The 25,830-nt window shown below is 41.1% G+C and overlaps 1 protein-coding gene across 1 annotated transcript in view; it reads right to left on the bottom strand.

Moving 5' to 3' along the window:
• Positions 1 to 23,556, bottom strand: part of FOXP2 (forkhead box P2) — a 608,458-nt gene extending 584,902 nt beyond the window's left edge. Inside the window, exon 1 of the mRNA XM_067564236.1 lies at positions 23,125 to 23,556. The gene's annotated coding sequence lies outside the window, so the exon portion shown is untranslated. The remainder of the gene's footprint in view (positions 1 to 23,124) is intronic.
• Positions 23,557 to 25,830: the final 2,274 nt, after the last annotated feature.

Here is a 25,830-nt window from a genome sequence, read left to right as displayed (position 1 = left end):
ATCAGATTACATGATCTTTTCTGGCCTTAAACTCTATGAATCATTAAAAACTTAGGGCACATACTAAATAGGGTTCCCCTCCACCAGCATTTAGACCCTAGCATTGCTAAGGAGCAGCTGTGAACTGGAACAGCATACTGAATACTGACATGACAATGAACACACTAAGCATCTCATAGTAGGCACAAAAGAAATAGCAGCAGTGTCCCAGCCTAAGATTAATAGATTGTAAGGCCAGAAGGGACCACTGTGATGATTTAGTCTAGCCATAGGACAAACACAAGCCATAGGACTTCCCAGAATTAATTCTTGCTTCAAATCCAAAAACTGTGGTTGGATACAATACATATGTTTTGGGAAGCATCCAATGCTAATCTAAATATTTCCAGTGATGGAGAACCCACCACAACCCTTGCTAAATTGTTCCAAAGGTTAGTTATCCTATTAAGAATGTACACCTTATTTCTAGTATAATCCTGTCCAGCTTCAACTGCCAGCCATTGGATCTTGTTATATTTTTGTTTGATAGATTGAAAAGAATGACTATCAAATTTCTGTTCTATATGTAGGAACGTATAAACAGTGATCAAACCACCCCCCAATCTCATCTTTGAAAAGTTAAATAGATTGAGCTCCTTGAATCAAATGACTATAGGACATGTTTTCCAATCTTTCAATCATTCTTATGGCTCTTCTTTTTTTCCCCAACAGCCTTCTTGAAGCGTGGATACCAGAATTGGACATAGTATTCCAGTGGCAGCCAAATATTTACCTTTTTATACATCCAAGGATCACACTTGCCCTTTTTGCCATGGTGTTTCATGGGAGCTCATGTTCAGCTGACTGTCTTCCATGACTCCCAAGGTTTTTTCAGAGCCACAGCTTGTCATGATAGGGTATCATATCCCATAAGTATGGTTTACGTTCTTTGTTTCTAGATGGATGACCCTATATTTGGCCATATCAAAATGCATATTGTTTGATTGCATGCTGCTTACCAAGTTATCAAAACAGCTCTATATTAGTGAATTACCCTCTTCCTTATTTATAACTCACCCAATTTTTGTGTTATTTAAAAAAATTATCAATAATGGTTTTATGTTCTCTTCCAGGTCATTGACAAATACATTAAGTAGCACAGAGCCAAGAACTGATCCACACAGAACTCCATTAAAAACACATCCCCTTCATGACTATCCCCTCCCCCACACAGATTTAGAATTACATTTTGAAACCTATCAGTTAGCTGGTTTTTAATCCATTTAACATGTACCATGTTGATTTTGCATCATTCTAGTATCAATCTAAATATTGGGTGGTGCCAAGTCAAATGAATTACACAGAAGTCTAGAAATATTGCATCAACACAATTAGCTTTATCAACCAACTTGTAATCTCATCAAAAATAGTATCAAGCAAGTGTGACAAGATCTATTTTCCATAAACCTTTGTTGATTCATATTAATTATATTACCCCCCTTAACTCTTTTTTAATCAAGCTATTATATTATTTTTCCTGACATCAATGTCAGAGTGATGTATTTACTCTGCATTTTATTTTTAAAAGATTCATATTAACACTGTACTTTCTACATAAGAACTGCCATACTGGGTCTGATCAATGGTCCATCTAGCCCGGTATCCTGTCTTCCAACAGTGGCCAAGGCAAGGTGCTTCAGACGGAATGAACAGAACAAGTAATCATCAAGTGACCCATCCTGTTGCCCATTTCCAGCTTCTGGCAAAGAGCAATCCCTGCCCATCCTGGCTAATAGCTATTGATGGACCTATCCTCCATGAACTCTAGTTCTTTTTTGAACTCTGTTATAGTCTTGGCCTTCACAATACCCTTTGTCAAGGAGTTCCACAGGTTGACTGTGTGTTGTGTGAAGAAATATTTCATTTTGTTTTAAACAAAACTAAGATTCTCAAATTGGAGCAAATATGAATGCAACATCCAAGATACTGAGAGATTAAAAGGTAACCCTTCTCCAAGAAAAACTTCAAATATGTCTGACTGTCCTTTCCCTCGTTACTTTTTCTTATCTTTTTCCAATTTAAAAAAAATCAAAAACTTTGAGTAGTCAAAAGGAACCAGCTGTGACGATCCCCCCCCCCCCCCCAAAAAAAAAAAAAAAAGCACCCCAAGAAAATCTTTTATCATCATATGATATGCTATTGCCAGGGATGAGCTATTTGGGCTGGATGAAATAGGAATTGGTGTAAACTCTCATCCATCTCTTAAAGCAAACCTTTAAGGCAGAGGTAGTCAACAGGCAGATCGCAAGCCAAATCCAGACAGCCAGATGCTTTTGAACGGACCACAAAATCTTTTTATTTACTTATTATTACCATTATTGTTTTTGCAGTGTGGAAAATGTTTCTCTGGAGTCTGGACCTTGACTATACCTTGACCAAGAAATTTGAACCTTGACAAAAGGTCCCTTTTTACTGGGGTTTGGCATTTTTTAAAATTCTAAAAATTCAATACACTCCGCTATGTCATTCTCATCCCTGAACTTTAATCACCATGTAGGAAGGTGCAGTGGCCTTCCTCAGAGCCTGGGCCCGAGGAAGGGCCGCAACGCCCAAAGCAGACACTGAAAGGGCCGGCAGCCCAGTCTGCCCAGCAACTGCGGAGCCAGCTAGTGATAGGCCCCACCGACCGACCAATCTGGCAACAGAGGGGCGGAGCCTCAGCCAGGGCTGGGAGTATAAAGAGCAGGCCCCACAGCTCAGTGAGGGACAGGCTGCTGCTGGAGGCAGACGTGTTGTTTTGCCAGTTGCAGCCAAAGCCTGAACCCAGCCAGGCCGCTGTTCCAAGCGAGCGCCTCCCAAAGCATAGGACCCAGGAACAGCCCAAGCGACAAAGCCTTAAGGGTTGGATAGGGCCTCTAGGCCCCCTAGAGTGGCCTAGGCCTACTGGCGACAAGGACTGGTCCTGGGCCCCAGTGACTGTACCGAGTCCCCTGAGCCTGAGGACTGGGAGATCCCCCCCCCCCGAGGCCAGACCCGACCTGGAAAAGCTGCCTCACGCTGAGCCTCCAAAGACGGGACAGGATCTGGAGGAGCTGCCTGAGGCTGAACCATCCCTCGAGCTCTGTGACCTGGAGGAGCTGCCTCTCACAGAGGAGCTCCCCGCCTTGCCGCCTGTGGACGAGGAGGGACTGATGGGTCTACCCCTGGCCGTGTACCCCAGCGACCCTGAGGACCCGGCGGACACAGGTACCTGGGGATACGGGGAGGAAGTGGCCCAGGGACAGCCATAGCCGTGGCTGAGAAAGGGGCAAGCCCCGTCGGTGTATTGCGGCAGGAGCCCCACCGACTGAGTGGCAACACCTTTGCCACTGCTAGGGACCTGGGCTGGGATGCAGTTGAGTCGGGTGGGCCTGCATTCTCCCCCCTTGTCCTCGCCATCCAGGGAGTGATTACGATACCCCGCTCTCCTGACCAGAGGACACTGCTTGCTCGCCCACCCTGCCTGAGGGCCGGGGCAATAGACTACCTGGCAGTCCACCCTGCCTGAGGGCTTGGACTGTGACTTATCCGGACGCTAACATCCCCCTTTTTTGGATGGTGCAGTGGCCTTCCTCAGGGCCTGGGCCCGAGGAAGGGCCACAACGACCAGGCTGGGCAAGAGCCCGTACTACATACCAAAATAAAAGTAAACTGGAAGCACGATCCCAACAACAGAGCCAGATGGATCCTCTGTAGACTATTCCTCTGCAAGAAAAAGGGTATTTCAAGATATGCCCCCATGCCCATACTATTAAAAATGTGTATATTTGTGGCATCTTCTCTGATTAGCTCACTCCCTGGTGAATTAAAATCTTGCATGCTACAGGATGGATGGAACACAAACTTAAAACTCAGAGCATTTTCCCCTAGCTAAAGGATACTTGAGTGGAGAATTGTGTGCGGTCTCTCCTCCAAAATCACAGGATGGCAAGAGTTTATCATATTTTCACAAGAGCTCCTGCAGCAGAGGCAAAAATTGTGCTGCTCACAATAAAATTTCCACGAGCTGGCACACTGTGTTCCTAGAGATTTGTTACTGTTTTGGTTTTTATTTAAGAAAATACTTTAACCATTATCAAGAGTCAACTTTAACTTTCTACACAAACATATACATACTGCCTACAGAAGAATTTAAATAAAAATTACAGTAGTTTGTATGAGATTACACTGAACTGCAAACAAAAATGGGAAAGCAATTAATCCACCTTGAGATAATAAAGGCGTTCGATCAATAATAATGCTTAAAACACATGATAATTTTGAAAGTTGTCACTAAAATGTTTTTTGATTCTCAGAACACAGAACTTTTGAGAAAGACTTGACAATTTGCTTAAACTGAAGTCCAAAGATAGAAACACAGCATTTGTGATTACTCTGTACACACATTTATGGCACCAGAATATTTTTTAGCCTGTGCAGATTGAGTAGAACTGCAATATCTACGTGAAGCCTCTCATACTTGTGAAAGGAGCAAGGCCTCTAATGAGGAAGGAAGGACTGCAATAATCAAATTAGACAGGTCAAAGGTGGGTCTCTCTAGAACAGTCTGATTTGCATTATAACTAGAGCGAACATCAGAGTTAAAACTCACCCTTCCAAAGCCTGCTAAATTTTTATTCAGTAAGTACAAAATACTTAGGAGATTCTCCAACAGGAAAGGCAAAATACAGAATTTTACTTATGTACAGAATATCTTTTTATGAGGTGGGTGGAAGAAATTTGGTCACAGCCATATTATTTGCTCTTTTACATAGGACCACACAATAAGATTTAGTCATTTGGAATAGGGAAATTTAACTCATGGAATTTTTAAAAAGCAGTCAAGAATTTCCCACTATAGATTAGAGATACTGACCTACCAGTTAGTTTTGTTTCTCCAAGTCCCTCCATGACAAGAAGGAACTTCTACAACAGTACTCAATGACAGAGAATGCATGGGCACCTAAAATATTTAATTAATCTAACAACAGAACCTACTTTCCCAAAGTGACATCTACATCAAGTCTGTAGATACATTAAAAGATAAAGGACTCCCAGGGGGCAGCTCACTTTTACTGGTCTAGAAGAGAACAGACGAACAGGAAGACACAGGGCTTACAAAATAAGACTTGATAAAAGGCAGAGCCTCTTTACCCTGGCAGCACAAGATTCCTAAATATATTTTACAGCTCAACAAAGCACAGAAAACTTAGAGGCTATTCAACCTTCATTGTGGCCCCAAAAACAAACTGGTCATTTGATTTTCTATCTTCTGGAACTTTCTTTAGCTAGCTAAGCAAAACACTCTTCACCCTGAATGTATAAAAGTGCTTCTTGGTCTGGGCAGAAAAAGAAATATACCAAATCCAAGCAGAAAAGGTAAAAGAATGCACCAGAAGGGAAATGAGGAAAAGGCTTAAATCAGTACCTCGTGCTGATACTACATCACGCAGAGATGAAACTTTGCATTAAAGAATTTAATTATCCTCCAGCACAGAACAGACAGATGAAAAGACTACTAGAAAGAATCCTTAAAGAGTGAGGAACCACAGTGAGAAACCTAAGAACTTCCTCAAAGATCAAAAGGGAGTAATTTAGATTTCAGCTATTTTTCAAACAAACAAACAAACAAACAAACATTCACATCACAGAGAAGCATTCCATGTTAGCCCATAAGACCCATATGTAGCAGCTTCTTGGTTCTTCAAGCAGTTGGTGTCCAGGTCTTTATTCAACACATCATGAAAGAATGTTAGGAATATCCCCTCTAAAATGATTTAATTGTATATCCTTTTATCAAGGCCTGAAGGAAGCCTAGATTCTAATATACAAATAACATAATAATCTTACATGTATGAAGCCATATGTGTTCAAGAACTGATGGCATACTGGGTCCTCCTTAAGGTGGTCCTGCCTGAGGGAAAGACGAAAAATTTGATCTAGGAGAAAAGCAGCAGTTGAAGAAACAAAAGTCCCTGTCAATCAACACTGGCTGTAAGGTTGCCCTGCCAGTAAGACAGTGTCTAGAACCAGGACCAAGAGACCCAGAAATTAAAGGAGAATACTTTATGCTTGAGTTGGAGACCATCAAGTCCAGCTACAGAGTTCCGATTTTTGGTCAAATCCAGAGGAACGCTGACCGATGCCTTTCCCATTCTATTGTCTCAATATGGCTCCAACTCAGTCAGAATGGTGGGGTTCTAAATTTCAGTTCCAAGTAGTTGGCCAAAACGAAATTTCTTTCCATCCAGACGATGATTCTCTGCCTTGATGACTCTCCACTGGGTTGTCACCAGGCCCCTACTACTTATGTCCCCTAACTGCTGATAATACTGCAGTAGTGGAGTTGTCCCAGTTGAAATGACGAACTGCATGCCAAATATCATGGCCTTTATTATGTTAATCACTGAGTCATAAACAGCCCTGTCCAAACTTGTGGTCCCATCCCAAAAGACATTTACCTATTGCAACTACTATCTGATCAGGAACTAAGAGAATAGTTTAAGGATGACTCTTGTCTAATTTTCTCATCCTGCAACTGCAAAGATAGCAGAGATAAATACAGGTTAGAGTATGGTAACCAATGGACGAAAAAAAGTTGGAGGACATTTATGGAACATGTTTACCTTGAAATAGCCACAAATTCCATCATCAATCCTGGTGCCTACACATATATCAGGATGTAAGAGAAGGTGGTTGGTTCAACGAGGTTATTTGTGCCCTCCATTTCATAAGCCAAGAGAAGTACTATGGCAGACCAAGTATCATAGCTCCAAGATAAACTAATTCATGAAACAGTGACAGATTTCTTGGCTCAGTTTATCCTGCAACCATGAAATTCTAGAAAGGACTATAACCTGCTGAACAGGCTCTCTTTAATTTCCTGCCTCAAAAAAATCATCTACATATGAGTAGATTGTGGGTAACCTTTCTGGACAGCTATGGCCATAACCACTATCACCACCAAATCCTTCAGGTGTGTTATCCAGCCAACTGACATAGCGCTTTTCTTGTTCCTCTCTATTATATTTGAAGTTCACCTTGGTAGCTACAAGAATGACAGTTGTCCTTCAACATGATGTAAAGCCACCTGTCAGGTCTTGGAAATAGTTTCTTGTCCAAAGTATAGTTATCTTTAACTAAAATGTCCTGGACACAGAAGTGAATCAGGAAAATTGCAGCCTGTCTGCCACAACTGGCCAGAATAGATTCCACATCCCTTTAGAGCTTTGGAAAATTGTCTCAGACTAAAAGTGTAGACTACTTGCTTAACTGATATGCTTAGACTATCCTTTTTGCAAAGGATAATTTTAGATGTACCCAACTCCATATCAGAAGTTAATTCAAATCAATAATGGTCACTTCAGGGTGAAGAGTTATCTTGAGAGGAAAGCACTTTGTCTACCTGAGGGAGATTGAAAAATTAGCCTCAATGGACAAGAGACCCTGATTTGAGCACTGCAGTAAGACTTGGATTGAGACCACTAATGTTTGGAAACATTTACCAGGTGAGAAGAACTACCTTTCAGTGAGTTGTCACCTTCTTAGTTTGACTAGGTTATTTTGAGAGAAAATGGCTGAGTCACCACAGGCCAGCAGGATATCCAAACCATTTAGAGCCATAATTTTCTCTGCATATTACAGACAAAAATCACCAGCAAAGGCAGGGATCATGAGAAAGACCTCTAAATGAAAAACATTATTGTAAGTGGTTTGCTCTGTCCTTTGTCCAATAAAGCCATGCCCCCTTCTATGACTGAGGGAATGCATCCAAAACAGTTCCCTTCTGAGGGCCTGTGACACTCTGCACCCCCATGTAACTTATGGTGTGATTGTGTATCATTCATGTTCACCCTTATAGTTAAATTATGTATTGTTTAATGCAAAGTATGTCATGTGAGATGTTTTTGGAATGCTCATGGTACTGAACATTATTGTCATAATGATATGTTTGTTGCAATGTCATTTGTATGGTTATGAGACTCTGATATGTTATATTCCCAAACATGTGTCTCATGGCTTGAGATGGAGACTTTTGCCTGGATCTAAGAGCAAAGAGGCAGTTCATGGCTCATTAAGGCATGCATGAAACAAACCAGCTCTTCCAGGAACAATGGACTAACCTAAGCGTTGATAAGGGAATGCTCACTGACTCAAGTGTAGGAAGCTATACAGGACATTGTCAGTCACCTGACCCTGAAAGACGGAGGCCGAGGCCCCAGAGGGGGGCAAAGGAACATGTTAAAAAGGAAAGATATTTTGCAATCTCTCTCTTCCATCTCCAACTATGAACAAGCAACTAAAGCATTGACCACAGGAGGAAAGTCTGGTTGGAGGCCAACCAACCAGCCTGCGGTGAGAATCATCTAAGACTAAGGTTGCTGAAAATGTTAAGCTTAGTTTAGAATGCAATTTGCCTTTTATTTATTTTTGATCAAATCTGACCTGCTTTCTTCTAACTTATAATTACTTAAAATCTTTCTGTAATTAATACATTTGTTTTATCTAAAGCAGTGTATGTGATTTGGGTTTGTGTAGAGACTTCATTTAGAATGACAAAGCTGGTGCATATCCATTTCTTTGATAAATTAACGAACTAATTATGAGCTTGCAGGGTTCAGGGGGCAGTAGTGAACATTGTAAAATGGTAGTTCCTAGGGTTGCATCTGGGACTGGGGATATTAGCTGGGGGTCATACCATTTCATAATCCCATGAGTGGCTGGCTAGAGGAACTCACTCACTGAATTAGGAGCAGCTTGCTTGCAGGATGCTGTGAGTGGGCTGACCCAGGAGTGGGGGTTCACACCGCAGAGCAAGTGCAAGATGGGCTCCAGGAGTAAGGGATTGGGTTGACAGCGATTCACTAGTCTAGATTGCAGAGGGGAATGTCACAGGGCCTAACTTAATTTAGTAGCTACTGGGCTTATACTAGGACTAATGTCGCAGACTAATGAGCTTAAAGTGCTTTCACCTAGTAAGCAGTAAATGCTGAACTGATGAGATCAAAGGAAGAGAGTTTGGGTCTATTTTTACTGTCCTCGAGAAAGCAATTTAATTTTATCAGTTTTCTTATGGCTCACCCTACTATAGTATCTGAGCACCTCATAATCGTTAAATGAATTTATCCTTACAACACTGAGACTGGGTGACTTAGCCAAAGGTACATAAGGAGTCTGCATCTGAGCCAGGAACTCTACCTAAACCTCCCAAGTTCCAGTCTAGCACCTTAACTAAAATACCATCCTTTCTCACAATGAGGGGAAAGGGCATAGTTTACCCCAGAAACCAAAATGCCTTTCACATAGCTGTTTGAAATAAAACTGGGACACATACTGAAACTGGAAGTTACTTTCAGGACTATCCTTGCCCACTGCAGAACAGAAACCCATCTTCTGAGCTTTTCCCAAATACAGCCTTCATGTGAGCATGAGCAGACAAATAAAACTAAACACTCCTCAGATCAAAGCACTTTATGCTAAAACTAGCTAAATTTGATTACCTACTCTACACCCTCCCCCACAAAAAAGGGTGTGAGGGGAGGAGGGAAAATTAACAAAGCAAAAAAAGCTAAACATAAAAGAACACCCTAGCCAGCAAGAAAAGCTTTTTCCATTGACTGACAAGAGAAAAACAGCTGTACAGTCAGGCTCCTAGATGATGAGTGAAAGTCCTTAGAGCTTAAGTTTTTTCTCTGAGCTCTCTAGGCTGGTAAGAACGTTTCGTCAATGAAGTCCCATATGGGCTGGTATTAAAGAGTAATAAAAAGTTCTTCAAATATACAGAGACTCTTTCACTCATGACAAACACTATGCATCATTCTAAATATCTGATAAACAAAATACGTAAATTCAATCTTAATGTAGACCTCAACAAATCCCACATTTTAGCAGGACAATGGAAGGAAGACAAACCTTTCCTCCACAGTGTGAACTAGGAATAACAAAATGTGCAATTTAGAATGGTCTATCTTTAAATCCGTTATACTGCTTTATCTAGAGATCTTCAAAAGTCACTATTGGTTCATACCCATCTTGTCAAGAACAGAACAAAAAAGATTTCTGGCAGTTTTTCAAAATTCTGCTTAAAATTTAAATTTTAGATTACTGTGTTTGAGTCCTATTGAAACGCAAAAAGAATTGTGGTTGCTCAGATAGTCATATCTGATGCCTCAGTTTTTAAATATATAAAAAATAGCAAAACTTTCTGGAAACAATGATTTCCATCCGGCACTGGCCTATTCATAAAAGTAATTGGAGAGAAAACCAGATCTTCTCAATATACAGTATTGCCTTAACAGACAAACACACAAAGCAGAGTGAGAACAAATTACATTCAGACACTACTACAAATAACTGTGGGATTTTAACATTACTCTGCTTGCTACGAGTACATAAAACTCGCTGCACAAAGGTTGCTTCTAACACATCTTCTAACTCCTATACACATTGAAAACACTTAATATAATGCACATTTTACTGCAGCACAAGAGAAGGTTAGCTCCCACGAATAACCTTACAAAGAAAGTATAGTATCAGTTAAATGGATTTTTAAGCAAGGTTCCAAGATCATATTAGGGAGCAATTTTAATCTACAATTTATCATTCAAGTCTTCATGAGGGAGTTAACACAAAGCCTTGCTGAGTCAAATCTATTATAAACCATAACAGGTTGGGGTCGTCCCTCGGCGTGGGCCCTGAGGGAGGCCACACTTCTTTGTAGTCTGTGGTAGGGGCAGTCCCTAGAGAGAAAGGCAGGGGTTCACATCAGTGTAGGTGTCCAGCCCTTCAGGCAAGGCAGGGCAGCCCGCACACTTAGAGACAGCAAACAGCTAGGGGCTGGCCTGCAATCAGGCAGCCCCTCAGGAGTAGGGTGACTGGATGTCCCGATTTCATAGGGACAATCCCGATATTTGGGGCTGTGTCTTATATAGGTGCCTATTACCTCCCACTCCTGTCCCGGTTTTTCACATTTGCTATCTAGTCACCGTACTCAGGAATCTAAGCCCAGGCCCTTTGATAGGGCGGGGCAGCAAGCACAGTTTTGGAGCTCAGGCCAGGGCAACCACCAACACAGTCTTGGTGCTCAGACAGCTGCCACCCCAGGGGTTGGCATCAGCAGCAGGGGAAAGAGTAGGGGGTCCCAGCCCAGGGCCCTCACAATGGCAGAGTGTTCTGCCACTGGGTCAGTGAGGCTCCAGCCAAAACGCGCTGACCGGAATTTGTGGGGGGAGGGAGGGAACATAGCCGAATTGCAGTCGGCCACCCCAGGGTTACTTCCTACTTTCCTTTCACAGCGTATTTGCAGTGAAGGGTTGTCCTCCATCTCCCCTGGGTACTCTGTGAGTGGCAGTGCCAGCAGCTCCTCAGTGTTCATCTAGTTGGGCAGCTCTGATGGGTCTAACCAGTCTGCGGGGCAGTTGGCATCTATTCTGTCTCTCCACTCCTGCAGTGGGCAAGGGACATCGTCCTCCTCCTCCAGCAGCTATCCCACAACTGAGCCACAGGGCCTGGCTTTTATACCTCCCCTTCCTGTCCCATTCCTGTGCTTCCGGCAGGCAGGTCCACCTGCCCACCAGGTGTTGTGGGTTGGCCCCTCAGCATTAGCCTCTGAGGTAGGCCCTGCCTCTTCATTGCACACCAAAACCCCTAAAGTACTTAAAATGCCACAAACAACAGAATCTTGTAGGGTTAAAGCTATTGCAGGGCTTGAAAAGTTGACCAGATACCTACTAGCCACAGAACTAGACCTGCCAGTCACAGGCAAATATGAAACATTCTGGGCACAAGAAAGGTCTATGGACAACAGCTCTAGTTCATCAGCTGCTGCATAGCTTCCCAGAGTAGCAGCAGAGCAAAACTTTAGTTTCACTGCTGCATACAGAGTACTGAACAGTAAAGGTGAAACTGGCCAGAGGCTCATTAATCTCATTCTGCTGCTGCAAATAAATATTACTTGCAGAGTGCTTTGTCTGAAAAATAAATCCTGAGGAAAACACCTTGCTGTGTAGTACTGGATTTTATTTTTTGGTCTGCTGCCGAAACATTTCAGAGCTGCATCAGTTTGAACTGCAACAAAAATATTGTGCAACTGCAGAATAGTTAGTTAGTTCTAATTATGGTAATGTTAGAGGTGATAGATGAAAGATCTTATATTTGAATAGTTTGTCCCAAATTCACACTGAAATTGGTTTAAATTCAAAGTAATTCTGCAACAAAAAATTCTGTATGCATAAAATGGTGCCCTATATAATGCTATTTTTCCCCTTCTGGTAATAATTTCCTCAATTACAAAGAAGCCATGAAGAGGTTAAGTCAATGGATATTGGAATATATTCATACAAACCACACTATAGTCATACAAACCACACTAAACAGTGCCATTAAATGAATCTGAGGTTTTGATTTCAGTTATTTTGACTCAGATAAAAACTTACGGGCACCAATGTAAGAACTCTGATAGAAATCTGAGTTACTGGATGCCTAACAAGATAGTCAAATGATGTTAAAGTAATATTCTAATATATATGTCTAGTTATTGGAGGTTTATTTTTAACTATGACTAACTTTGCTTTTCTTGCACTGAGTCACAACATATCTTTATTTAAAATGAGTATGTATAAGTACATTTTTAAAGAACTATCTGTACCGTATACCCTTGAATCTACACCACTGCAACTGATGTATCAAAATGCCCTGCTTGTTAATATTCACTGAGTGTGTACATGGAAGTAAAACCCTACAAGTATTAAAATACTATGAAAAAATACTTCTGAGTCCTCTGCAGGAGCTACATTTTGGAACCTGTGGTTTTCATTCCAACAATCACTAGCTAGAACTCCCAAAACATAAGTCTAAGATCCTATGTTTTAAGCAACAGTGAGAACACTTCTCACTTGACAAACCTTCCTTGCAGGTGTTTTAGGTTTATTATGTTTCAGGGGGAAGGGGGAAGTGTTTTTTTAAGAGGGCATCAAGAGCATGCTTGGTACAGGAAAATGTAAAGGGAGAAACAGACAGTCATCCAGAAACAACATTCTTTTGAATAAACATGGAACATTTTGAAAGGTCACCGTGATAGCGAATGACAAAGGACTTCAGCAAAAAGATAGTTTTTGAGTGTCAGCAGCATTCACTTATGACTTGATCCAAAACCCACTGAAGTAAATGGGAGTTTTTCCACCAACTTCAAAAGAGCTTTGGCTCAGGTTCTTATAGTCCTTTTAATATATGTGTGATAGAGCAAAATGAGGAGAGGGAACAAGTTAGATTTTGAAAGCTACCTTCCCTCTCATCCTAGGCATTTTTTTTTAAAGGGGGGGGGGGAAATCACAAAAACCATCTTTCAGTTTTTCAGGGTTGGAAGTTTCTGCTCAAGAGAATCCCACAGCTGAAACACTAGAAGCTTTTTAGGCTGTAACTGAACATTAACAGCACTTTCTTTACTACACTATGCACATCTCTAGGGAATGTTCGGCCCCACAGTCTGAAGTACACCAAACCCACATAAAAAAGTTGGAAGCCTCATCTACACCTGTCTTAGATCATGGAAAGGTGTAGGTCAGCATCCCCCAGCATGTGCACACACACACAAAATATTGGCAGAGTCCCAAATCCATGGTGGGGGCTCTAGACAGCAACCACAGACTCTCCTCTCTGGACAATTTCTCCCTACTAATTTTGTTATTTCTCCTAGCCCTCTGTATGTTTACTTTGAGGGCATGATCTGGGTCCCGATTATAAGAAATGCTAAACAAACATTTTAAAATAAACCACCTAGCAATTTTACAAAATGTATATTTGTACTCGTTTAAATTTATTTTATGTCCTTTCCTGGGCAGCATTAACAAAGAATTTTCAGGAGCAAGTCAGCTACCACTTTATCTGCTAAACAAATCTTTAACTGTTTCACAAGACATTAGCCACCTAAAACAGAGCTGAACAACAAATATTTCTCAGCTAATTTCTCTCTTAATAAAACTTCATTCCTTTTGCTAAGCAGGATTTGCAAGGATTTATGACACTTTCTGTAAAACTTCTTGTGTGTTCAGTATATCTTGCGAACTACTACAATGTACTTTAGCAGTTACTGTGTATTGAGCACATCATCACAATATTAAAAGTAATTTAAATTCATTCAGGATTGATAACAAATGAGTTTGAATGAATTTTCTGGGTGAAACATTTCATGATTTTTAGCTAAGTAACACCCTTCTATTTCTACACTGTTAGCACCCATGTACTCCGTTAATTGTTTTTCAGTTGACAGTTATCTTTACAATAAAGCTACCAGGACTCAATATCTTCTGTTCCATTTACTGTGTTATATACATGATAATCAGTATTTCTTTTCCTAATCGTATTCCCTCATTGAGTTTAAATATGTTGTTTTTACACAAAGATTATGAGAACTTATTGATACAAGAGAAGAACATAACACTTCATCAGCTATGCATATCTCTGCAGTCTCTGAATACCTGACTGCATTAGGTCTTTTGCACTTTCATTTTTAGGTCATGCGAATGCTGTAAGTACTGTAATGAAACCACAACCCTGTCTGTGCTTTCTCACACAGTAATGCCTTGAATCATAAATATTTCAATTACTTTTTTCTTAACTCTAAAAAGGTACTAGCTTGCATTTTCCATAAACTCTTTACTTTAATTTTACCTCTCTTTATCTTCAAAAGAACTCTGTATCTCTCAAGTCACCCCAGGAAATTGATATTTAGATGTGCAGTGAGAAAAAAAAAATCAATCCTCACTTCAGCTACTACTAAGTACCTTTCAAAAGGCACAAAGTCATTAATAAAATTTAAGTATTTAAGATATTAACTCAAAGGAGTCTAGCCACTAATTCATTGCTGTTATAAGTAGACAAGTCCAGTGAAGTCAACTGAGTTGTACCTGCTCATATCAATAGTGATTTTGGCACTCCCTTCATAAAATAAATATTTCATGCACATTATAGTTATACAAATAAATAATTATTTCCTCACTTAGAAGAAGTCATGGTCAGAATCTCTCTCATATGTAGTCACACATAAATTCTTAGATTAAAAAAAAGAAATCACACCACCTTTATTTCTTTTCTGTAGATCTGAAGTCTCTCTATTTTTTCATCAATATTTACCCACCTTCTTGCTTTGCTATCTTGTACCTTTGCTGGCTTTTAAACAATCCCATGTTTTTCTTGGTCCGTTTCCACACACTCCCCATCTCTTCCTTATTTTTGCCTTGTCACTTTCTCTTCCAAAGCCACATAGCTTCCCAAAAATAGTCATTTCCACTTTCCTCTGAATTATTCTTAAGTGTTAAAACTGAAGTTTCCAATTTAATTACCAAACAATGAAATATCTACTACATATTTTATTACAAATGTATTAAACACAACTTTTTTACTGTTTGAATCAAATTCCAGAAGAATGCAACAAGACTTCTAAACTTTAATGACAGTTGCAAAAAGAAAAAAATTGTTAGAAAACAAAACAAGACCAAAAAAATCATTGAAATTCAACTTTTTTTTAAAATAGCTAGAATGACTATTGACTGAATGACACAGATTAATGGGATATAGAGCATTTCACCTTTGAGGCACTGTTCTAATCACTCCTGATGTTGGATGGCTTCAAAATCATCATCTGACAGCTCCTTAGAAATTTACTGTTTATGAATTTTTTTGATAGCCCTTGGCCAGTTTTTCAGTAGTATCTCTCAGCCTCTGTACGCATACCTTGTTAGCAGTCTGTTAGTATGGAAACTGAACTATCTCCCTCACTCTTCCAGTTGATTCCACTTCAGAAGCACAGCAGTGTGGAAAGCTTGCACAGTCACTCACCTTCCTTCTATGGTTCGAGGCTGCTGCTATCATTCTGGTAAAATTCACATACACTATGTTGATTTTTAAAATAACAGTGATTAAGTACATATCTAGTAAGTGCATTTTTAAATATAGTAGACATTTTGTTTCAGATTACAATAAAGGATTCACTCTGCCTTAAAATGTTGTTTAAAGAATTGCCTATTTTGGGCCCAGTCCAGCAGAAAAATATCCACAACTTTTCACAGTATGCTAATCTTTTCAGAATGAATGCTAGCCCACTGAGTGCCCAGAAAAGATGGATAAACATTGCATACTGCAGTTCTGGAGCTGCCAGGGTTAGATAAGAGGAATTGGAGAAGAGAGGTGCTCACGGAAGCAAGTTCTTCATTTCCAACTCTTTGTTACTTCCTGTCCTGGGAATGTGAAATGCTAGCAGCCATGAAAAGTTACTCCAGAAATTACTGAATCCATTCAGCTCTGCCTCATCAAAAAGGCTAGACTATAGATTGGCTTTAAAAGTATAGTCTTAAATTAGAAGACTCTCCCAAACCCAACTGCAGGATCAGCATTGTCAGTCAAGAAGATCCCAGTATTTTCAGGCTATGCAACCCCAAAACTTCTTCAAATACTAAGGGGATGCACAAAGCATAAGTTGCTGAAGAACAGACTAATTTTCCCTAGTAATAGGGAACAGCCTCCAAAAATACTCAGTAGCTGTCTATCAGAAGTAGCACAAACTATATAGGGTCCTTGAAATTTAAATTACAGAATTGTCGAGAAAGCACACAGAAATAAAAATATCAACAATATATATATATATATACATATATATAAAAAATATACATAAAAAGATCAATCACAGTAAAAATGCTATAAAGTCATGTAAAATTTCAGTTAAAAATGTAAATATTTACTCAGGTAAATAGTCTTCCTTAAAAAATAAATAACCTTCATAGGGATCTGTGTCATTAATACTTATTACCGAAAGACTAGAAAAAGCCTCATTCACATCGTTCCACTCTTTCTAGTAAAATGATGCATATTATATAAAATCTGTGAAATTCTTATTTAAAAAAAATAAATCTTGAAATCAAAGATTTTCAGTGGTCTGAGGAAATCATTTTCATCACAACAAAATACAAGCAAAAATAATAAAAATTATCTCAAATTTACAATATAACATTTTAAAATATTTGTAAATAAGGTCCCAACATTATAACCAAAGTCATGATGCTGCAATGATTTATGCATGCACTTAATTTTATGCAATGTGAGTAGTCCCACTGATGTGAATAGGACTACCAATAGTGTATTAATTTAAGCAGGATCAGAGCCCAAACTACTTTTTATTTAAATATTATTGGCCTGATCTGCTGCAGTAACTCCACTGAAATCTATGGGCAGATTCACCCCATGGGCACAAAGGGGTGGGGGTAATGTCAATCTTCCTGTACTCAAGGGGACAGCAGTCCCAGAGAAAAGTAAAATTCATCTCTCCCTACCCGCAAGGAAGGGGTCTTTAAAAATCTGGTCAGAGCTGTAATTCAGGCCACTTTGGGGTCTATACCAGCTGGTCTCAGACTTTCAAGCAGTGAGGAATATGGGCAGTTTAAACTCCTGTGGCCCTGCTCCAGGTGGAGTTATTGCTGGTGACTCACCCAACTGGTTTTAGCCGATAATAAACTGAGCCCAACAGAGTTTGTAAAACCAATGTAAGAAAGAGTAAAATCAGATCCAAAATCTTAATAAGTTGTCTTCATGGAAAATTGCACTTCTTTATAAATCCCACTTTATAAACAAAACTGTATCCCTTTGGGATCATAAAATGTATTTTACTAAATGTAAGTGAAAATTAACAAAGTATACATATAATTTTAATTCTTCATCTTATTCTAGCTGGCTTCACATACAGAATCTGTTCCATTCAAGAGGGATCCATTGATATTATTGTTGATGCCTAAATGGCTTCTTGTGAAAAACCAATTATCCTGCACTAAAAGGAAATGCTATTTAACAACTTTAAAAAAATCTGTTGTCTCTCTTTTGCACGCACACACACACACAAAATCCACAATATTTAGAAGCACCACTCACATATTAAGTCACTATGTTCTAGAAACTCTGTCATGTCGGCTCACCTTCATTGCTCCTGAACTCTACAGGAAATTAATTAAAGGAGTTAGAAATGGTTAGCTATGCTGGTACAACTGCAGGTAAGCATTGTGCCATTAAATGGACTGAGTGTCCATACTCAAGGCACATTTAGAGTATGGTACACAGACTCCAAGGGAAACAGCTCTGGCTTCTACAGTAAGCTTTACCAACATATATACACGTTTGTGCACACATGCATACACATATGACACACTGTCTCTGTGTGTGAGTGAAGAGAAACCTCTCATGCTCTATCCTAATTATAGGAAAGGCACCATCACTGAAAATACCAGCATCAACAAAAAATATAAAAGTAATCGGTCTGTATGTACTTGTATACCCACTCCTGGAACCACTTTGCTATTTATTAAAAAAAGATTTCAAACAAAAATTGATACGATTTGTATGATATTTTAATTTAATCTGCTTTAGAACAGGAATTCAAAGCATTTTACTAAATGAATTCAAACATTGTCTAGTTTCACTACCACATCTGTACATAATTTGGTACCTACTGCTTAAATGTTATTTTGTAACATCAACCAAACTACATCTTGGTGAACCAAGAGATATCCTACCTATACCCTACAGAGTCAGGGACTGTTTTCACCTACTTCAGAGGTATGAGCACACAAGGGATTATCGCTGCCAATTTTACATCTGTTCTCTCCCCCTTCTGACTAAAAGAGTCCTGCACTTAAAATGCAGCCCTAACAAAAATGAAGAAAGGAGAGAAGCAAAAACTAATACAAATCTACATCAGTAAACATCTGTGTCTGATTGTAAAATCACATACAAAGTTTGTTCCATTCTAAGTGAAATATTACTAACCAAATGAGAATCTTTTTTTTTTAAGTGGCTATTATTAACTGATACCTTCTAATGCTACTGCTCTTTAACTTTTTTAGGTTGATGTAGCAGTTCTTAAAGTGTAAATTTAAAAAAAAAAATCTTAGAAATTCTAGTAAGAAAATAAGCACTTCCAACCTGCTAAGACTGAAAGACAAGGAAACCCCCCAAAATGAACCATCTTTTCATTAAGATATAGTTCTGGAATCTTTAAACTATACAAAATTAATAAAATTAGCATAAATAACTTTTTCTATAAATTCAGTCTCTCTCGTGTCAAGAGATAAACAAATAAATATTATTTAAAATAATAATATAGGAAAATATCAAGTCAAAATGGGACAGAGGAAATTTGGGTCAAATATTATGGGTGTCCCTTCTACGAAAGGATAGTTAAGAGGCATGCTGCAGTGATTAAGAAAAAATTAGATAATTGACATTATTTCTAGCACCATTGTCAAAGTTTAAAAAGAGTAATCAGTTTGAGTGTACCAAAAATTAGCAATCAATTTTTGCAATGGAGTTGATAGTATTTCTGAGTTTAACTGTGATTTATAATTTACTCCACTAACAATCATACCATGAATACGTCTTAGTACCCTGTCTCCTAAATCACTTTCAATTCACACAACTAAATGACCTCTTCATGATTTAACTCAGAGAGGAACAACATGAAGATTCGCATCACTCTTTCTGTTTCCCACCTCTACTAAGATTAAACTGCTCCGACATAAACCTGGTAAAAACTCTGAGGGGAAGGGACAAATTAATGCTTTGCATTTAACAAACATTAATTAATAATCCTCAGGCCTGTGATATAGATGGGTGCCATTATCCTAACTTTGCAGATGAGCAACAAAGAGAGGCTAAGTAACAGTCCCAAAGCCACACAGCAAGTCATTGACAGCACTGGGATGAGAACGCAGGAGTTCTTGGCTCTTGTCAGTCCGCTATACCAGAATGCCACTTGCCCATGGAATGTTGAATCAGATATATACTTCCTCAAAACGTGAACAGCTGTTTTTAGTTCCATTAAAATCAGTCCTGAAAACAAAACTGGCATACAGTAAATGTTGTGATTATAGTTTTATCAATTAACACCATACCATTTTTATAACCAATAAATCCATAATATAATTTATTTCAATGCATTTCAACTGTAGAAGTTCATTTAAACTGTGAGCAACAAATTATTATTTTATGTTCTAAAATTTTCAATCATATTTGAAGCATACGAAATCCGGAAGATGGATATATTTGTGCACCTTAACTCTAGCACAGTTAGACATAATATCATCCATTTATTAAATTAAAATACCTAGCACTTATGTAGCACTTTTAATCTTCCAAGCACTCTATAAACATTAACTTGGTTGGTGTTTAAAGGATCTCTGGTAATTTTATACAACTCTTCAAATAGAAGTGAGGCACAAAACTAAACTTTCTTCCTTAAATGATGCACACACCTTACCAAAACAAATCAAGATTTCTGGGACAAAATAAAGAACCACTGATGTTAAATGAAAAAAAACCCAAGTCTGTATCAAATGTGTCATTGGCCTGCAAGAGTTCAAGCTTCTTTTCCAGGTTAAAGCCTAACGTAATGTCAGGCCTCATTTCAAGCAACTATTTGGGCTGCTGAATATTACCATAATAGATTACAGCAGCAGTTTAGGCATCACTTTAGATGTTAATAAAGCACATATTGATTTGCATTCAGATTATTATACATATTTTGAAAGACACTTTATTTGAAGCCCTCTTCCCTTCCCACAAGTATTTACTGATTTGGGTAGTTAGCCAAATAATTTAAATGTAAAAAAATATCACACCATATTGTCATTTTGCATAACTGTTAAAAACAACAATATGCTACAAATAGTTTATGTTGCAATCTATGTAACTAATGTGATCAATTAAATGTAGACATCTAGTAGAGGCACATTTTTAAAAAATTCTCTTTAGACCACTGATTTGTAGCTTACTGGTATGGACTGAGTGCAGCATCAAAGAAGCCAGTTTAATTATTAACACTTATTTTCTTCATAGCAACATTACTGCCAACAATATCATTTCCTTGACAGATTTCATTTACTTGGTACAGAAAAACAAACAAACAAAAAAACCAGCAGCTAAATCTCTTAAAGTTTATTTTAATTTCATTTTTTTCACAAGCTAAGGTATGCAGTACACAACTTCCCAGCTTCAAAATTTTAATCAAGTTACAAAGGGCCTGATCCAAAGCCTATTAGTCAATCAAAAGACTCCCACTTACTTCAGTAAGCTTCAGATCAGGCCCCTAAGGAGAAAGGCAATGCAAGAAAACTTGCTTGGAAAGTGAGCCTCTCTGTTTAAACATATTTTTAAAAAGGCTCTTAAAGATGGACGTGCTTCCCAACTCTACATTATTGCATGTTCTGGCTTCTGTGGCTCAATTTGCAACCTCTTCTTCTAGACAGAATTGATACTGTAACTTTAAAGTAGTCAGTTTAGGCATGTTTTTAGAAAGAACACTTCACTGGTGTTCTTTCTCCTGTAGCTACTGCCATCTGTTATATATTTACCTCCCCATATACAACTATAACTCTCTCACACCCTGATCCAATTGTTATCTCTGACTTTTTCTCCTCAACAAAGTTCAATGGTGAAAGCTCAGCAATGATCATCAATGATGTAATCAAGGGCTACCCTTTTTAACTGGCTCAGAATTTCTGAAAGTGTGTCTGTTGAATCAGTTACTAGGAGCCTCACGCAAACTTAACAGATAAGCAGAGGAACAGAATAAAAATGTCTTGATTGTCTTTACCTTGACCGTTCAAGTTCAAATCTGTGGCAAAGGGACTGCTGCAGGTTTTAAACTAACGTAGATACTGAGCTATATTTTGCATTCTGTTTTTTCAGAAAGATCTCATCTCATCCATATCCTAGAAAGAATTTTTACTTGTGGTAAATCCCCAAAAAACTTGAGCAAAGGGAGTTAGCATTTGGTCTTTTCTTCCCCTTCCTGTCCTTACACTCAGAACTTTAAAAACAAAAGCCCAACATGCCTTAGAGCCATTTACCTACTAGATCTCACAGATCTCAGAATTAAACTTTCACAAGTTACTAGGTCTCTGACTACTTCTGAATTTCAAGGGTGAGTTTCAGGAGAATGCTCCCACAACAAACTATGAACTGTGCCTCAGGAATTTCAAAGCTCTAACATTATTATTTATTTATCTATTGTTTTAGGCTAACATGTTTTATTGTTGTTCAAGGTTAACGCTATCCGCCAAGCACGTTCAAAAGGCATTGGGAAGGTGGAGGAGGAAGACACCCAAGAGCGGCAGCGGTAACTGCTTGTGCAGGGAAGATCAGTGAGCTGCAATAATTCGCCCTGGCCAGAGAGGGTGGATGGCGAACACCTTCCTCAAAGCACTGCACGTGCAGATAATGGGAAGAGGGCTCAGTTCATAGTGCTGGATCTGGCTGAATGCAGGATCAATGTCAGAGCTGGTCCCTCCTCCCCCCTCTGCACGCTGCACCTATGGACAGAGACTGAAAGGAGTTTCTCTATCACACACACACAAACGTGACAAGTTTCTTTACTAGGATAGATACGCTTCCATAATTTCCCAAAAAACAAAAAGGAAAGGGAAGACCAACAAGTCCCCTTACTTTGAAATGTCACCACCCCAAAGCCTTCGCAGGATGAAAGGAGGATATTTCATTGTCTAAAGCATTTTCTTTATTGCCCATGCAAACTAAAAGTTGTGGGGTTTGTGCAAAGAAAACTCCAGCTTGCAACCAGCGCTTCTAAAATAAAGCTGAAGTTTGCTAGTCTGCAGCAGTATTTCCGAAGTACGAAACTAACTGAGGAGCACCAACTTGATCATTCAAACTTTTGTGTGCTTCAAACGATAAGTGCGATAGCCGGGAGGGCTACGGGGAACGGAGTAAACAGCTGAGGTGTCTGCATCGCACTTTTGAAACGCGTTCTCTGTATCATGAAGGCAAGATTTAAAAAACACGTTTCAAACTCAGAGTGCATGGAAACATACGCGCATACCAGGGAGTCCCGTCCCCCCATCTCACAATCTGCCCCCCACCACCATCCTTCGTTACAATTCTGAGAGGGACAAGTGGTGCCACAATGTTGCCACACGCCAAGAAGAAATCTGACACATGTCACATTTGTAGCTAGAGCTGCTGGAGCTAAACTTTCTTGCAGCAGCCAGAAAAGGAGGAGGGGGGAGGGAAGGAGAGAATGAAAGTAACAAGGAGACTTGGGGCAGCCGGGCTGGGGGGTGGGGGGACGAAACTTACCAAGAGAAGACACTGGGTAGAGCGTCCCGAGGAGCTGCCACGGAGAGAGGAGCTGCGCTAGCCCCCCTGCAAACACACACACGCACGAAGTCTTTTCAGGAGGAGCAGCGGCGGCGGCGGCTGCTGCCGAGACGCGCGAGCGGAGACACAGGAGGTGAGGGGAGGATTAGACTGCAACAACAAGCAGCAGCATCAATAAATGGGCTGGATATTCCTCCGCAGGCGGCGGCGCTGGGGCTCTAAGCCCCCGGGGGCAGGGGCAGCTGCGGCAGCCCCAGCGCAGTGTCTCGGGCTTTCTCGGAGGCTCGCGCTGTCTCTCGCGCGCGTCCTCCCCCCGTGTGTGTGTGCGCGTGGGTCTGGGTCTGTGCGGAGCGTGTGTGTGTTTTGCTGGGAATGCAAAAAAAAAAAAAAAAGTGCACCCACCGACTCCTCTTTGTGGAAAAGGGAGTGAGGAGGGAGCGTTCACATGATCGCGAAGTGGCCTGCACAGGAGTGGTAAGGGGGCGGGGGGAGGGGGTTTACAACAACACAAAAGTGCAGAGGGACCAGCTTGGCAGCGTCCCTGCTGCTGCTCTCCCTCCTTTCCTGCGCCTCCCTCCAGGGCAGGGAGACTCCCCGGCGCAGCAGGATCTTGTCCTGTAAAGAGTCCCGCTTGACGTCAAGTCCACCTGCTATGTCAACAAACCAGGGGAGAAGTTGTTTGCTCTCGTTTCTCCCAATCTCCTCCCACCCCCCGCTCCTCTCTGTTAGAGACAACGAGTTTAGCAGACTGGGAGGGAACAAAGCCCCGTGTTGTACGGACAGTGTCGGCAGCCCGCGTGCAAAGGGAGCAGGGGACTCCGGATGGGAAGGGCAAAGCGCCTCGAAGCGCTCCCGGGAAAGCGGGGCGGCTGGGTCACGAGTGTGTGTGGGGGGGCGGGAGGTTACACTAAACAGGATTTTGGCGGGATTAACCGCGCAGAGTTTAGGGACTTTGGGTGCAGCAGAGAACACTTGGCTTTGTCATGGCCGTGTAAACTCCGCGCTGCGGAACCCAGACTGGCTGCGAAGAAACGCACAGGCCCACCTCCAGCCTCATTTACGCGCATGCCCCTGCAAGTCCATAGGGTGCAACTGGGGAAGGTGACAGCCGAGCAGAGGGCTGCTCGCATGGCAGTGCCTCCCTTTCCTCTCCCTCTCCCCCAAAGCGGTGCAGCTCCATGCACCGCACGGAGTGCTGCGGCGGCGGGCTGCATGCTGCCGGCAGGTTGCTTGGGTGCCCCCTGGTTTTCCCCGCCCCCCAGCGCGGAGAGGGGGTGGAGGCAGCGGCAGCAGAAGTACCAGGGGAAAGCTCGCGGCGGCGCCTGAGACGGAGAGGCTGTAGCTCTCTGCCCTGAACTCTCCCAGCAAAGAGCAGCCCCGCTTCTCTCCTCACGCACAACGCCCTTTGCACTAGCAGCACGGCCGCAGTCGCTTTAATTTCCTCTCGCTCAGCAGCAGCAGCAGCAACCCCTCGCCCTCTAGCACCATTGCTGCTCCCCAGCCTGCGGGCTGATGTCCTAGGGCCACACTTTGGGATGTGGGGGGAAGTACCAACCATTTCATGGCCAGGTGCTGGGAAGCCCCCCGGGAGTATTCAATGGAAACCAGCTGCTAACTGTAACATTGCGGCTGGCAAGCTGCCGGTGTGCGTTGGATTCTGTATGAGCGCCGCAAAGCGTGTGTCCAGACCTTTCCCTGAGTCGGGACAGGCAGCAGCCGTTGCTATTTACACACCCTTTCCCTTTAAAATCAGCACCAGGCTCAGCCGAACTTCAAGCTTTTCCCGCTCTCTGTAAACACACAGCCCGGCTCCCACTGAAATCCTTTTAATTAATGAGCAACGAACAGGAGAGCACCAGAAAGTCTTCTAATCAGAAACAGGAGAAAATGATCCTACCCTGGGCCTCTAATGCTTAGACTTTTCTTCTGTTCTGTATCATTTGATCACGCACATTTAATGTTATGGAAGGGGTCCTGGAGAAACACCGACAATACATCCGAAATGGTGTGTGGCTTTTATTGAAACCCACCTAATCAAAGCGCCACAACCTCGACCTTCCACTTTTCATGTCATTTTGAATTAAAAAGGCTCTTCTGTATTCACTGAAGACCTGAATCAAAAGTGATTGTCACTCAGAATTAACATACACTGAATTAAAAAAAAAAAATTCGCTCGTTGGTGTACTGAACAAATTGAAAGATTAGCTGGTTGCCTAGCCGTGCACTGGGCTCATGAATTAATGTTGCACAGTACTCAGAAACTGACAGGTTTTTTTTAAGGGGAGATTTCTCGCCCACACTTCTGCTTGCCTTTCTCTTTCCCGCTTGCTTTTCAGTGAAACGGGGAGGAATGTGGCTATCGCAGGGGTGGAGTTAGGATAAACTTTTACATCTAGCTGAGGTTCCCGGAAAGAGGCTGGCTGAGGAGAGGGGGGGGGGGTAAGGGAATAAGCTCGCGAAAGAATCGCTCGCACTTCGACAAAGGCTGCAGTTCCGCGAGGTGTGATCGCTCCTGTCAGTGAAAGCTGCGAGTGCCAATAGTAAAACTTGCGTGCGCGGGTAACGTTGTGTGAGTGTGTGCAGAGCCGCAGGCAGCTCTTTCACTGCACTTTCTGCAAGTGCAGTTGGGGTAATTTGCAGCGTGTAGGTGAAGAAGCGGGATCAGATCTCTGCCGACCACCCCCT

Source organism: Emydura macquarii, unplaced genomic scaffold, assembly GCF_026122565.2.
Source record: "Emydura macquarii macquarii isolate MOO-44397 ecotype Brisbane River unplaced genomic scaffold, CSIRO-AGI_Emac_v2 contig_2636, whole genome shotgun sequence".
Classification (NCBI taxonomy): Eukaryota; Metazoa; Chordata; order Testudines; family Chelidae; genus Emydura; species Emydura macquarii.
Note: the sequence above shows the minus strand (reverse complement) of the source record. Positions and strands in the feature narration are given on the sequence as shown.